The sequence below is a fragment of the Eumetopias jubatus genome, unplaced genomic scaffold (genome assembly GCF_037043125.1).
Source record: "Eumetopias jubatus isolate StellerSeaLion01/CBP00866 unplaced genomic scaffold, mEumJub1_p1.0 scaffold_13, whole genome shotgun sequence".
NCBI lineage: Eukaryota > Metazoa > Chordata > Mammalia > Carnivora > Otariidae > Eumetopias > Eumetopias jubatus.
The window spans coordinates 50,248,381-50,265,103 of NW_028274819.1; the positions used below are offsets into that span (position 1 = coordinate 50,248,381).

The following is a 16,723-nucleotide window of genomic DNA, read 5'->3' on the forward strand; positions in this document are numbered from 1 at the left end:
TACTCATGCAGTGATAGGTTTCCTAGTGCTTTACCATTCTTATGTTCTCAGAGTAAACACCCAGTAGAAAATTCCACTGGGTTACACTATACACACTACATATAAGGCATTTTCTTTTAATCTCTTCTGTATCTTTTTTTTGGGGGGGGGTCGCTTTTCGCATTTTATTGGCTCAGGGGAGGCACCTTCTCCATGTCACCAGGGGTGCTCACAAGTTCTTCAGCCACTCCAAGCTTCGGCCCTGGGGGTCCTGGGGGTGGCTGGGCACGTTGGACATGTTCCCATCATCTCGGAGGGGCAGTGGATAGTTGTAGGGCGTAGCCTGGTTGATCATGGTGGCGTATTTGGTGAAGGGGCTGAGGGTGGGCAGAACTAGAGCGAGGCCCCCAATGGTGAAGGACGCGACCAGCACCGGCTCCTTGGCCCAGGCATCCTTGAGGAAGATGGCGAGTCTCCCAGATATCTTGGTTGCAGCAGTGGCCTCTTCTGTATCTGTTACTAAATCCTTCTTCTCATTCCCTTTGTTTTATATTTGCGTTTTCACATTCTTTTCTTGGTCAGAATAGCAAAATATTTACTTATGTATATTTCAAAAAAAAAACACATCTTGGTGTAATGTATCATGATTAACAATAAAAAATTATTTAAAAAAACACATCTTGGTTTTGTTTATTAATACTGTTTTTGTTTGTGTTTTTATTTTTCACTTTCTAATTCATTAATATGTTCTTTTGTTTTTTTTATTTTTTATTGTTATGTTAATCACCATATATTACATCATTAGTTTTTGATGCAGTGTTCCATGATTCATTGTTTGTTCATAACACCCAGTGCTCCATGCAGCATGTGCCCTCTTTAATACCCATCACCAGGCTAACCCATCCCCCTGCCCCCCTCCCCTCTAGAACCCTCAGTTTGTTTTTCAGAGTCCATCATCTCTCATGGTTCGTCTCCCCCTCTGACATACTCCCCTTTTCTTCCTCTCCTGTTATCTTCTTTTTCTTTTTTCTTAAAATATGTTGCGTTATTTGTTTCAGAAGTACAGATCTGTGATTCAACAGTCTTGCACAATTCACAGTGCTCACCGTAGCACATACTCTCCCCAATGTCTATCACCCAGCCACCCCATCCCTCCCACCCCCAACCACTCCAGTAACACTCAGTTTGTTTCCTGAGATTAAGAATTCCTCATATCAGTGAGGTCATGTGATACATGTCTTTCTCTGATTGACTTATTTCACTCAGCATAACACCCTCCAGTTCCATCCACGTCGTTGCAAATGGCAAGATCTCATTCCTTTTGATGGCTGCATAATATTCCTTTGTGTATATATACCACATCTTCTTTATCCATTCTTCTGTCGATGGGCATCTTGGCTCTTTCCACAGTTTGGCTATTGTGGACATTGCTGCTATAAACATTGGGGTACACGTACCCCTTCGGGTCCCTACATTTGTATCTTTTTGGTAAATACCCAGTAGTGCAATTGCTGGATTGAACGGTAGCTCTAATTTCAACTGTTTGAGGAACCTCCATACTGTTTTCCAGAGTGGTTGCACCAGCTTGCATTCCCACCAACAGTGTAGGAGGGTTCCCCTTTCTCCACATCCCCACCAACATCTGTCGTTTCCTGACTTGTTAATTTTAGCCATTCTGACGGGTGTGAGGTGGTATCTCATTGTGGTTTTGATTTGGATTTCCCTGATGCCAAGCGATGTTGAGCACTTTTTCATGTGCCTGTTGGCCATTTGGATGTCTTCTTTGGAGAAATGTCTGTTCATGTCTTCTGCCCATTTCTTGATTGGATTATTTGTTCTTTGGGTGTTGAGTTTGATAAGTTCTTTATAGATTTTGGATACTAGCCCTTTATCTGATATGTCATTTGCAAATATTTTCTCCCATTCTGTCGGTTGTCTTTTGGTTTTGTGGACTGTTTCTTTTGCTGTGCAAAAGCTTTTTATCTTGATGAAATCCCAATAGTTCATTTTTGCCCTGGCTTCCCGTGCCTTTGGAGATGTTTCTAGGAAGAAGTTGCTGCGGCTAAGGTCGAAAAGGTTGCTACCTGTGTTCTCCTTTAGGATTTGGATGGACTCCTGTCTCACGTTTAGGTCTTTCAACCATTTGGAGTCTATTTTTGTGTGTGGTGTAAGGAAATGGTCCAGTTTCATTCTTCTGCATGTGGCTGTCCAATTTTCCCAACACCATTTGTTGAAGAGACTGTCTTTTTGCCATTGGACATTCTTTCCTGCTTTGTCAAAGATAAGTTGACCATAGAGTTGAGGGTCCATTTCTGGGCTCTCTATTCTGTTCCATTGATCTATGTGTCTGTTTTTGTGCCAGTACCATACTGTCTTGATGATGACAGCTTTGTAATAGAGCTGGAAGTCCGGAATTGTGATGCCGCCAGCTTTGCTTTTCTTTTTCAGTATTCCTCTGGCTATTCGGGGTCTCTTCTGGTTCCATACAAATTTTAGGATTATTTGTTCCATTTCTTTGAAAAAAGTGGATGGTATTTTGATGGGGATTGCATTGAATGTGTAGATTGCTCTAGGTAGCATTGACATCTTCACAATGTTGATTCTCCCAATCCATGAGCATGGAACGTTTTTCCATTTCTTTGTGTCTTCTTCAATTTCTTTCATGAGTATTTTATAGTTTTCTGAGTACAGATCCTTTGCCTCTTTGGTTAGATTTATTCCTAGGTATCTAATGGTTTTGGGTGCAATTGTGAATGGGATAGACTCCTTGATTTGTCTCTCTTCGGTCTTCTTGTTGGTGTATAGGAATGCCACTGATTTCTGTGCATTGATTTTATATCCTGCTACTTTACTGAATTCCTGGATGAGTTCTAGCAGTTTTGGGGTGGAGTCTTTTGGGTTTTCCACATACAGTATCATATCATCTGCAAAGAGTGAGAGTTTGACTTCCTCTTTGCCGATTTGGATGCCTTTGATTTCTTTTTGTTGTCTGATTGCTGTGGCTAGGACTTCTAATACTATGTTGAATAGCAGTGGTGAGAGTGGACATCCCTGCCGCGTTCCTGACCTTAGGGGAAAAGCTCTCAACCTTTCCCCATTGAGAATGATATTCGCTGTAGGTTTTTCATAGATGGCTTTTATGATATTGAGGTATGTACCCTCTATCCCTATACTCTGAAGAGTTTTGATCAAGAAAGGATGTTGTACTTTGTCAAATGCTTTTTCTGCATCTATTGAGAGGATCATATGATTCTTGTTCTTTCTTTTGTTAATGTATTGTATCACGTTGATTGATTTGCGGATGTTGAACCAGGCTTGCAGCCCAGGAATAAATCCCACTTGGTCATGGTGAATAATCCTTTTAATGTACTGTTGGATCCTATTGGCTAGTATTTTGGTGAGAATTTTTGCATCCATGTTCATCAAGGATATTGGTCTGTAATTCTCTTTTTTGATGGGGTCTTTGTCCGGTTTTGGGATCAAGGTAATGCTGGCCTCATAAAATGAGTTTGGAGGTTTCCCTTCCATTTCTATTTTTTGGAACAGTTTCAGGAGAATAGGTATTAATTCTTCTTGAAATGTCTGATAGAATTCCCCTGGGAAGCCATCTGGCCCTGGGCTTTTGTTTCTTGGGAGATTTTTGATGACTGTTTCAATTTCCTTAGTGGTTATAGGTCTGTTCAGGTTTTCTATTTCTTCCTGGTTCAATTTTGGTAGTTGATACCTCTCTAGGAATGCACCCATTTCTTCCAGGTTATCTAATTTGCTGGCATAGAGTTGCTCATATAATGTTCTTAGAATTGTTTGTATTTCTTTGGTGTTGGTTGTGATCTCTCCTCTTTCATTCATGATTTTGTTGATTTGGGTCATTTCTCTTTTCTTTTTGATCAGTCTGGCCAGGGGTTTATCAATCTTGTTAATTCTTTCAAAGAACCAGCTCCTAGTTTCGTGGATCTGTTCTACTGTTCTTTTGGTTTCTATTTCATTGATTTCTGCTCTGATCTTTATTATTTCTCTTCTCCTGCTGGGTTTAGGCTTTATTTGCTGTTCTTTCTCCAGCTCCTTTAGGTGTAGGGTTAGATTGCGTATTTGAGACCTTTCTTGTTTCTTGAGAAAGGCTTGTATTGCTATATACTTTCCTCTCAGGACTGCCTTTGCTGTATCCCAAAGATTTTGAACAGTTGTGTTTTCATTTTCATTGGTTTCCATGAATTTTTTTAATTCTTCTTTAATTTCTTTGTTGACCCATTCATTCTTTAGTAGGATGCTCTTTAGCCTCCATGTATTTGAGTTCTTTCCGACTTTCCTCTTGTGATTGAGTTCTAGTTTCAAAGCATTGTGGTCTGAAAATATGCAGGGAATGATCCCAATCTTTTGGTACCGGTTGAGACCTGATTTGTGACCTAGGATGTGATCAATTCTGGAGAATGTTCCATGGGCACTAGAGAAGAATGTGTATTCCGTTGCTTTGGGATGGAATGTTCTGAATATGTCTGTGAAGTCCATTTGGTCCAGTGTGTCATTTAAAGTCTTTATTTCTTTGTTGATCTTTTGCTTAGATGATCTGTCCATTTCAGTGAGGGGGGTGTTAAAGTCCCCCACTATTATTGTATTGTTGTCAATGTGTTTCTTTGCTTTTGTTATTAATTACCTTATATAATTGGCTGCTCCCATGTTCGGGGCATAGATATTTACAATTGTTAGATCTTCTTGTTGGATAGACCCTTTAAGTAGGATACAGTGTCCTTCCTCATCTCTTATTACAGTCTTTGTTTTAAAATCTAGTTTGTCTGATATAAGGATTGCCACCCCAGCTTTCTTTTGGTGTCCATTAGCATGGTAAATGGTTTTCCACCCCCTCACTTTCAATCTGGGGGTGTCTTTGGGTCTAAAATGAGTCTCTTGCAGACAGCATATGGATGGGTCTTGTTTTTTAATCCAATCTGATAGCCTGTGTCTTTTGATTGGGGCATTGAGCCCATTTACATTCAGGGTAACTATTGAAAGGTATGAATTTAGTGCCATTGTATTACCTGTAAGGTGACTGTTAACTGTCTGTTGTCTGTGTTCGTTTCTGCTCTTTGCTGCTTTTAGGTTCTCTCTTTGCTTAGAGGACCCCTCTCAATATTTCTTGGAGGGCTGGTTTCGTGTTTGCAAATTCCTTTAGTTTTTGTTTGTTCTGGAAGCTTTTTATCTCTCCTTCTATTTTCAATGATAGCCTAGCTGGATATAGTATTCTTGGCTGCATATTTTTCTCGTTTAGTGCTCTGAAGATATCTTGCCAGTCCTTTCTGGCCTGCCAGGTCTCTGTGGATAGGTCTGTTGCCAATCTAATGTTTCTACCATTGTAGGTTACATATCTCTTCTCCCGAGCTGCTTTCAGGATTTTCTCTTTGTCTCTGAGACTCGTAAGTTTTACTAGTAGATGTCAGGGTGTTGACCTATTATTATTGATTTTGAGAGGGGTTCTCTGTGCCTCCTGGATTTTAATGCCTCTTTCCTTCCTCACATGAGGGAAGTTCTCTGCTATAATTTGCTCCAATATACCTTCTGCCCCTCTCTCTCTCTTCTTCTTCTGGGATCCCAATTATTCTAATGTTGTTTCGTCTTATCGTATCACTTATCTCTCGAATTCTGCCCTCGTGATCCTGTAGTTGTTTCTCTCTCTTTTTCTCAGCCTCTTTATTTTCCATCATTTGGTCTTCTATATCGCTGATTCTCTCTTCTGCCTCATTTATCCTAGCATTTAGTGCCCCCATTTTTTAATGGCACCTCATCAATAGCCTTTTTGATTTCGATTTGGTTAGATTTTAGTTCTTTTATTTCTCCAGAAAGGGTTTCTCTAATAATTTCCACGCTTTTTTCAAGCCCAGCTAGTATCTTTAAAGTCATGATTCTGAACTCTAGGTCCGACATCGTACTAATGTCCGTATTGAGTAGGTCCCTGGCTGACGGTACTACCTCTTGTTCTTTTTGCTGAGGTGATTTCTTTCGTCTTGTCATTTTGTCCAGAGGAGAATAGATGAATGAGAGAACAAAATGCTAACAGGTTTACAACGTCCCCAGCAAATATACTGTATACAAATCAGAAAAGACCTGAGACCAGGGGAAAAGAAAGGGAAAGAAAGAAAAAAGAAAGAGAAAAAAGAAAAAAAGAAAAAAAAAGATAAAAACAAAAACAAAACAATACAAAAAAAGCAGAATATGATCAAATATGATCAGGCTAGTGCATAGATCAGTGCCACACACTAGATTTTGGGCGTATTTTGGTCTGTTAGAAAAAAGTGCCTCCTAAAATTTCAAGGGAAGAAAGACATATATGTACAAAATAAGGGTTGATACAATGAAGGGATGGAAGATGACTGTAAAGATGAAAATTATAAAAGATTTTATAAAAGGACTTGATAAGATAAGTTGTTTGAAAAAAGAAAGAAGATTTAAGAAAAAAAAAAAGGAAAAAGGGAGAGAATGTGATCAGGCAGGAGACTAGAACAAAGCCATACACTAGTGATTTAGGGTGTATTTTGATCTGTTAGAAGAAACTGTATCTCAAAATTTTAAAGAGAGAACAACTTATATATATATGCCAAAAATAAGGGTAACTACTATGAAGGGATAAAATATGACTCTAAAAATGAAAAATAAAAATTGTTTTATTTTTTTTTTTAAAGGGATTGATAAGATGTTGGTTGAAAAAGGGAAAAAGAAAAATAAAAAAAAACAGTCATCAAAAATTAACTTTGATGAAATAATGAATCATGGTAAAAAAAAAAAAAAAGCCATGAATGTATGTGCAGTATTCCCCTAGCGCTGGAGTTCTCCCATTCTCCTTGATCGGTCAACTTGGTCTTGGCTTGCTGGCTGTTTGTGCTGATCTTCTGGGGGAGGGGCCTGTTGCTGTGGTTTCCAAATGTCTTTGCCGGAGGCTGAATTGCCCCGCCCTGGTCGGTCCGGGCTAAGGAAGCTGCTCCGGTTTGCTCTCAGTAGCTTTTGTTCCCTACAAGCTCTCGGTACAGCTTTGGAGGACCAGGGCAGAAATGGTGGCCTCCCAATCTCCACCCGGAGGAGCTGAGAACTCGGGGCCCCGCTCCTCAGTGTGCCCCCAGAGAAAAGCAGTCACTTCCGTGTCCCCAGTCTCCGGCCGCACTCCGTGCTCACCCGGCCTGTGACCGAGCGTTGCTATCTCTGGCACCCGACCCCGCACGGAGTCTCCAAACCCAGCAGATCCCTGCAGTGCGTTCCCGCACCGCTCCTCCCCGGGAAGGAAGGGGAGTCTCCCCGGATCTGCTGCTTGTTGGGTCCCTGCTAGAGGAGCCGTGCCCCAACTGGGCCGCGGATCACAGTTTATGGCCACCCCGAGCTGAGAGCCCGCGACTCTGCTCCGTCTCTGCAGCCGGCTTCCCCGCTCTGATACCTGGGAGCTCTGGCGCACTCAGGCACCCCTGGTCTCTCTGTGACCCCCAAGGGTCCTGAGACCACACTATCCCGGGAGGATTCCACCCCTCGCTTAACCACTGCAGCGACGTCCCTCCGCCGAGCCAACTTCTAAAAGGTCCGATTTTGTGCTCCGCGGCTCTAGCACTTGCCAGAAGCGGCCGGGGGAGGCCCCTCCCCCGCCGTCTATCCTCCCGAATATCGCCTCGGATTCACTTCTCCGCACGTCCTACCTTCCAGTAAGTGGTCGCTTCTCTGTTCAGAGAGTTGTTGCTACTCTCCTGTTCGATCTCCTGTTGAGTTCGTAGGTGTTCAGAATGGTTTGATCCCTATTCAGCTGAATTCCTGAGACCAGACGAAATCTAGGTCTCCTACTCCTCCGCCATCTTGCTCCGCCCCCCTGCTCTTTTGTTTTTTACTAATGCTTTGCTCCTACATGTTTTTGGTTTATTTTTCCATTTCTAAGTTCATAAATGTAATGCTTGGTATATTCATTTTCTGTCACTCTATTTACTACAACCAATGAAAGTTATGAATTGTCACTTAAATATAGCTTTGGCTGCACTCCACAGTTTTAACATATGTGCTTTCATTTCTATAGTGTTTTCAATGTCTATAATTTTCGTTTCCATATCTGATTTTTTAATTAAAGAGATCTCTGAAAGAGTTCAATTTTTAGGTGCTTAGGGTTCTGGTGATGTTGTGACTTGTTATTCACTTATTGATAATTTTATTGCATTACAGTCTGTAAATGTGGCCCATAAAATTTAATCTTTTGGAATTAATGTTCCTTTTTTATGGTACTGAAACATTTTTTAAAAAATGTTCCATGAACATTTCTTCTCTCTTGGTGACTAGGAAATTCCATTGGTATTTCACATGAATCAAACTTTTAGCAAAATTATTTCTATCCACTTCTTTTATCTATTGATGTGTCATTATCTATTGATGTGTCATTATCCCACTATAATTCTGATGTTTCTAACTCCTGAAGTTTAAACAAACTTAGTTCAATACATTTGAATATCACTTCATTTATTAAAAGTTAGTGACTGATAGGTCTCCATTGTTTATGGCACGATTTACCAAGCTAAAATAAGTCTTATTTGATGACTTTTATGTCACATGCAGTGTGTTTATTATAGGAATGTTAGTTTGATTAGCATGAGGCCTTAAAAAAGAGCAGAGAAGACGATATGAAATCCACAGAGGGGCACCTGAGTGGCTTAACTGGTTAAGCGTCCAACTCTTGATTTTGGCTCAGGTCATGATCTGAGGGTTGTGAGATGGAGCCCCACATCTGGCTCCATGCCCAGCATGGAGACTGCTTGAGATTCTCTCCCTCTCCCTCTGCCCCTCCCCCACTTCTGCTCCCACTCTCTTTCCCAAAATAAATAAAACCTTTTTAAAAAAAAATCTACAGATATTTTGCACTTGTTATTTTAATATTTTCAATGAAGCTATTTCCTGAATATTTAAAAATCAGGTAGTGCACATCCAACTCTGATCCTCCTCTGACATTTCCCCATGTTCTAAGCTGCATTATTAAAGCCACTATTTAACACCCACTTCTGCCTGTTCCCTGAATTAAATCTGATGACTTTCCTTAGTGCTGTGACTGCAAGCCCTAAAACATCAGCTTTTACTATAAAGACATATTCTATAGGGCCCTCGTTTTGTGAATCTGTCCAATTCAACTTTCCATTTCCCACATACTGAGGCACCTGGAAGACAACTGTGATTGAGTCACTGACGTGTGAGACAATATAAAAATTAAAAGATCAAAAAAACCAATGTAATGGAAAAGAGCTGTGATTTTAATCTATATTGGCCTACCGAGTGGATCCTCTCAAACTGAACCTATGGGGATTAGATTCCCCCCAGAGAAGCCTGCAGTAATCCACACATAAATGGCCTCTGAAGCAGTGTGGGGTTAGAAGCAATAGATGCTCCTCCCAACAGCATGTGGAAGGAAAAAAGAAACACTTTGGGGGATTTTCTAGCTCTCTTTGCAGACTCTCTCTGAAATAGATTACATGACATGATGAGTTTTAGCTACCTAAAAATTAAAGTAATACACACAAAGTACTTTAAAAGCCCCAGAGAAGGATGACCTATAAATTCAGTATATTACAGTGACATTAAATCTAAAGTAGCAATTGTGGTGGAACAGACTGAAGAACAGCAAACAACAGTTCTCTCCTTCCCTCTGAAATAACTGGGGAAGACTTCAGAGCTAGTTCAGCTATGCTACCTATCACTTGACATTCATAGTATTTGAAAAAAAAAATCACCATTGAAAATACGTTTGACCTGAGATTTTCAGCGTAAAGTGTTAAAAGTGGTTCGAATGTGGCCCCTTGTTTATGTCTCTTTCTTTGTTTCCCGGGTTTTTCTGATAGGAAATGAACATACCGGCAAGAACAAGTGATAGACTACAGGAATCAAGCAACCATGTTCTTCTCTAAGCTCACAGCCTAGTTAGAGTTTTTACAGAGCTGATTTACAGTATGGTTATCCTAAATTAAAAGTTAAGTGATAATCATATTACATGTCTAGCAATAGAGAAGACCATGATTTTCGTTACTGCCAGGATGCTACAGTTACATCCTACAGCTAAATTTTCTACAGAATGTATTATTAGTTGTGCCAAGAGCAGCTGTACTAATAATTTGGGATAACTCCCACTGTGGTTAAAAAAAAAAAAAAAGGATCAATGATAGATAGTAAAAATATTTTCATGCAAGGATTTCCTTGCCTAATATAACAATTTTATACAGATGGTTGAAGCATTTATTTTGACAATGGGGTTGTAAAAAATAATTTCAATCCATAAAGGCCATAAACCCATGTCATTTGCAACCCCGGATGCATGCCAGACTCATGTGTAGGGGTACTTTAGGAATCACCCCTAAAGATTCTGATTTAGTCAGTCAGGGTACAGCGCAGTTATGTCTTCAAAAGTTCCCACAAATGATTCTGATGCATAGTCAGAACTAAGAATCATTTCCCCAAAATCTTCAAGTTGGAAGGAGCCTTAGCATTCAACCATTTCTCACCCTTCCTGATTTCTAGTAACTTCTTCCCTATAGTCCTCCAGTCAACTGTCCTGGATGTCTGCATCAGATCTCCTATACAACCTCAAACTTAATGTATTTAAAATTAATCTTATTTTTCTCCCCATAAAACATGTTCAAGGGGCACCTGGTTGGCTTATTTGGGGTTAAGCCTCTGCCTTCGATTCAGGTCATGATCTCAGGGTCCTGGGATCAAGCCCTGCATCTGTCTCTCTGCTCAGTGGGGAGTCTGCTTCTCCCTCTCTCTCTCTCTGTACTCTCCCCCTCTCCCTCTCAAATAAATAAAATCTTTAAAAAAATATTTTTAAAAAACCATGCTCAACTTCTTGTCACAAACCTAATAAATCACATGACCATCCTCCCAGGCACTTATGCCATAAATCAGAGAATTAGGATCCTTCTACTTTGTCTCAGCATACCGATTATTTTTACCCCTTAAATATGTTTTATATCAATCCCCTCTTCTCCAATTCCATTACCTTAAAACATTAATTCAACACTTCTGCCTAGACAAATACTAATAGTCTACTACTTCTGGTGTTTTCTCTAAAATCTCCAGGCTTTGAATCTCGTACTGCCTAACTGCACCACTCCACTCCAGCTGCCCCTCCTTGTCACAGATGTCTACATTCCTCAGGCCACTTCCCCACTTCCCTCCATTCCCGGCTTGTTGTCACTCTCTCCAACACTACTTTTGTCTTAACTTGTGGTTAATTCAATACTTCCAAAACCACAGTCTTTCTGTTCTTGTCCCTGTCTCCTTCAGTAACTTGTCCTTCACCCAACCTTAGGGCCTCACTCCACAATCACACCCCAGACCTGGTTATAACCAACAACTGCAGCCCCTCCTTTTCACTGCATTCCCAATAGTCACCCCACACCAGAGGACCTACAACCCTCTAATCCTACCAACTCTTCACGACCTCGACATGTCCACTTTCCCCTCTTTAGTCAGACGAGATTTCAGAGTCGATCATCCCAATCCCTCCATCCTATACGCCCTCAAATCTTTTGTCCCTCTCTCGTTGTCATACATCAGCGTGACCCTTCTTAAACACAACCCCTGTCTCTTCATGCCTGCACAAACACAGGTGCATGTAGTGGGAAAAACATTCACGCCTGTGGTGGTGGGTAGCACTTTAAATACACAATCACTACCTTCAAGTGGGCCCTTAAAGTTGCCCAGCAATTACCCTGCACTTCTCTGATCCACTCACTCTCCCATCTCCTGGCCTATCATTTACACCTCTCCTGTTTTCACCCCCCACCTCCTCACTTGCAGCTGGTAACCTGCCTGTTTCCTTTTGCACTAATAATGGAATAGCGATCATAAGACAAACTTCTATATAATCTCCAAACCATATCTGCCCACCCGGGCTCATATACTCTGCCCTGACTCCTTGTCAATGAATGAAATGTTGAAAAACCCACCTACTCAAGTACTCAGGCAATTCAATCCCCTATGTCATTTTTTTTAATTGAAGTATAATTAACATACACTATTATTAGTTCCAGGTGTACAATATAATGAGTCAGCAATTCTACACATTCCTCAGTGCTCATCATAATAACTGTACTCTTAGTCCCCTTGACTTGTTTTACCCATCCCCCTACCCACCTCCCCTCTGATAACCATCAGTTTGTTCCCTATATTTAAGACTTTGTTTTTGTTTCTTTTTGTTTGTTCATTTGTTTTGTTTCTTAAATTCCACATATGAGTGAAATCACATGGCATTTGTCTTTTGACTTATTTCACTTAGCATTATAGGCTCTAGATCCATTCACATTGTTGCAAATGTCAAGGTCTCATTCTTTTTTATGGTTGAGTAATATTTCAGTGTTTGTGTGCCATGTCTTCTTTATCCATTCATCTATGGATGGATACTTGGGTTGCTTCCCTATCTTGGCTGTTGTAAATAATGCTGCAATAATATAGGCATAGGCATGCATGTATCTTTTTGAAATAAGTGGGTTTTTTTCTTCCTTTGGGTAAATACTCAGTATTGGAATTACTGGATCACATGTAATTCTGTCTTAAATTTTTTGAGGAACCTCCATACTGTTTTCCGCAGTGTCTGCACCAGCTTGCATTCCCACCAACAGTGCACGAGCGTTCCTTTTCTCCACATCCTCACCGACACTTGTTGTTTCTTCTTGATTTTAGCCATTCTGATAGGTGTAAGGTGATATCTCATTCTGGTTTTGATTTGCATTGCCCTGATGATTAGTAATGCTAAAAACCTTTTTATGTGTCTGCTGGCCATCTATATGTCTTTTTTGGAAAAATGTCTATTCAGGTCCTCTGCCCATTTTAATCAGATTTTGGTGAATTTTTTCAGTTTTGTTTTTGTTTTTTTGGTGTTGAGTTGCACAAGTTCTCCATCTACCTTGGATATATCAAAATATCAATCAATACCAATATCAAATGTACCAATTGCAAATATCTACTCCTATTTAGTAGGTTGCCTTTTTGTTTTGCTGATGGTTTCCTTCACTGTGCAAAAGCTTTTTATTTTGTTAGAATCCCAATAGTTTATTTTTACTTTTGTTTCCCTTGCCTGAGGAGACATCCGCTGCATGATTTTTAACTTCTCTCTAGCATCCAATTATGAATTATGTAATTACGAATATGTAATTATTTTCTCCTCTCTTTAAAAACCATCTTTTGACTTATTTTCTCCTCCCTTTTCTTTCACAATAGAATTCAAAAATGTAGTATATGTTCCCTTCAACTTTTCTCAAAGAGACTGTAGTCAGACTATCACTGACTCCACTTGCCCACAACTCCTTCAGAATCCCTCAGTTCAACGTCACCAATGAAGCTCCATGTTGCTAAATGCAATGATCAGTCCTGGGTTCTCATCTTACTTGACCTTTCAAGTACATTTCACAAGGAGGATCACTCTCTCCTTCCAGGAATACTGTCTGCACTTCCAGGCCACCATATTCCTGATTTTTCTCCCACTGTACTTGCTGATCCTTGTCAGTCTCTTTTGTTGTTTCCTTCTCATCTTCCTAACCTCTAACTAGTTGTTTGACTTCTTCTTTTTTTAATCTTCATTCCTTGGTAAGTGCATCTAGTTTCTGAGCTTTACCTATCCTCTCTATGCTGATAGCTCCTAAATGGGTATCTACAGGCTATACTTCTTTCTTGAGCACCTAGGAAGGATATCCCAATACCCATTCAAGAATACTGCTCCAATAATTGTCCCCCTTTGTCCTACATCATGTATTTTTGTTCCTCACTAGATCATTCCCATCACATTAGTGATGTTCTCTCTCACATTTTACAACAAAAACAAAAAACCCTTGCTCTCATTTCCCTCACCAACTAATTACTTATTTCTCTGGTATGTGCAGAAAAATTTGTAATAGTCTATACTCACTGCCCCACTTTTGCCAGTCAATTCCTCTTACAGCCACTCCAATCAGGCTCTTGTCCCCACCTCTTCACCAAAACTGCTTGTCAACATCACTTCCGATGACCTCTACGTACTAAAGGCAGTGGTCAGTACTCAGTGTTCATTCTACTTGACCTAATGGTAGCACTGACACAACTTTTACGTCCTCCTCTTTGATATGCCATTTTCTTGGCTTCTCATTTTGGCTTTCAGGTCAATACTCTTAGATTTTCTGGTCCATCTTTATTAGTTTTCTTTTCCTGGTTCCTCAATTTCTCTCCATCCTCCTAGTGTTGGAGAGCTCCAGAATTCAGTGCTGGCCCTCCTCTCTCCTTTGTCTTCCTGGATCATTTCAGCCAGACTCATTTTAAATATCATCTCTATGCCTACAATACTCCCATTTATATCTTCAGTCCAGCCATCTTTCCTCAACTCCAGGCTCATATATCCAATTTCCTAATCTGTAGCCCCACTTGACTCACTCACTAATAAGCATTTCCAACTTAACACATCCAACACTGAGCTCTTAATCATTCCCCTCTAACTTACTTCCCCTACACCTCTATTCCCTTGCTCAGGCCAAGTTTTGGGAGTCATTCTGATTCCTCTCTCTTTCATACCCCACATCCACCCATTGGTAAATCCTGTCAGCTCTACTTCAAGCTACCTGGAGTCTGACCACTTCTATCACCACTGCCATCACTCAGGTCCAAGCCACCATTATCTCTCACATAAATGATTACAACAGTCACGTAATTCTTCTCCCTGACTCCACCCTTACTCTTCTACAGTCTGGTCAAAGTGATCCTTTCTATTCTTAAGGCAGACATTATCACTGCTCTGCTTAAAACTTTCTGATGACTTCCCATCTTACTCTGAGTAAAAGTCATATTCATTACAATGGCTTATAGGGCCCTATGATCACTCTGCCATCACCTTTCTAACCTCACCTATGTCTCTCTCTTCCTTGCCCGACTAATACCTGGCATGTGCCTGTCTCAGGACCTTTAAACGTGTTGTTCCCCTGCCTGGAATGCTCTTCCCCTGGCATGTGCATGCCTTGCTCCCATCATTTCCTTCTGACCTTTACTCATCGACTTTCCATGGTGCCATTTTGGTCCCCACCCCTATTCTCTTTCCATGTTTTATTTTTCTTCTTAGCACTTATTACCATCTAACACACTATGTAATTAGTTAATTTATTTATGTATTATCATTTTCCTCTCAGCAACATAAAAGTTCCACAAAGGCAAGCTTTTCATTTTGTTTGGCTCCCTACTACATGTACAATGCTGTATCTAGGTATCTAGATATGTACCCTACATAGAACAGAGCCTTACACATAGGAGATGATCAATAATCATTTGATGAGTAAGTAAATGTCGTTTTCAATCATGATCTCTCCAATCAACCCTCATCCTCTCTCCAGAGTGATATAATTAGAAGAAAAATCTGTTCACCTTAATTTTTAGCTTAAAACCCTTTAATGGGTCTGTAGTGTTACAGCTGATGCAAACTGAAATGTCTTCAGTAGCCAGGGATATCCTCTTAATGTGATAAGGAGAGTTCATTCAGGTGGGCAGGGGAAGGGAGGATAAGAAAAGTAGAGAGTGTATGACCCGCCTAAGGGCATTCAGTCCAATTATTTTAACAAATTGTGCCCAATACTTGGCAGCCCCTGTATGTAGAATAAAGAACCATCTCCACAGCCTGGCTTGGTAGGCACTATGGATGGATACTGGGCCCTATAATATCAGAGAAAACAGACTGTGCATATCCACAAACTGACTGGTTGCAATGCAACTGAACACGTTGCTTTTTCATTATTAAACAGGCAAGGAAGCAAGATGTCACTGTTGGCATAGTCTGAAATTATATCTGGAGCCCAGATGTTTGAACCAGATGACTAAACTTGCTAAAGGCAATTATGTGAGGTAATTATACCTGAGTTTCAGGGTAACATGATTGGGGACCTAAAATAGGTGATCTCCCATTCAGTGATTCTAATCTGTCAGGAACTTACCTTGAACAGGAAGAGCATCATTACCACCCACTTGAGCTTATTTCCCATTCTTCGAGGAACCAGAAAGACTTGAGATGTGCACTCACAGAACATCCCTCATCCTGAAATCTCCAAGAGTACTTTGCTGAGAATGGATCCTTTGGACTCATTACAGTAAATTGTACTTCTTTCAAGATTTCTACATCAGAGTGCTCCAGCCCAAGTCCTCTGTGGGACTTTTAACAATGGCATACAAGACTTCCACGATCTGACCAGTATTCACCAGAACAGACTCATCCTTCAATAGTCCCATCACATACTTCACTTCCTATTACTACCAAAGATCCACCCTCTCCTGTCATAGGACGTTTATAAATTCCTAGAAGGTCCTTCCTACCCACACATTCCAGGCAAAACGCTCCACCCAAGAATTAACTTCTCTAGGAATCCTCTGCGGATACACTCAAGCTTGTTAATTACTTCTCTCCTCTTTTCCTGCACTGTGTCCCATATATATCTCCCTTCCTGTCTTCATTTTATTAATTGCAATTACTGTTTTATCTCAACTCCATAGGGGCAGTAACTATGTTTAATGGATCTTTGAATTACTAATGCCTAACCTAGTACCTGGCAATTATGAGGCACTCCAATGTCTTCTTAATTTGACTTAATTATAATTAGAAAAGAGTGATCTGGTCAGTATGGCTAAAGTAAGGCTTCATAAGTGCTGGGAGAGAAGGAGGAGGTGGAAAGAGGGAAAGAGAACATAGAGAAAAAGAGATCAAAGTTATATTACAAATTTTTTTCATATTTCAAATAAATAAAGGCAG

At 40.4% G+C, this 16,723-nt stretch overlaps 1 protein-coding gene and 1 pseudogene across 1 annotated transcript in view; both read right to left on the minus strand.

The window, feature by feature from the left end:
* SYT9 (synaptotagmin 9) overlaps positions 1-16,723 on the minus strand; it is a 184,314-nt gene that overhangs the window by 151,110 nt on the left and 16,481 nt on the right. The gene's annotated exons all lie outside the window — the stretch shown is intronic.
* On the minus strand, positions 209-15,962 carry LOC114219269 (NADH dehydrogenase [ubiquinone] 1 alpha subcomplex subunit 3 pseudogene; annotated as a pseudogene).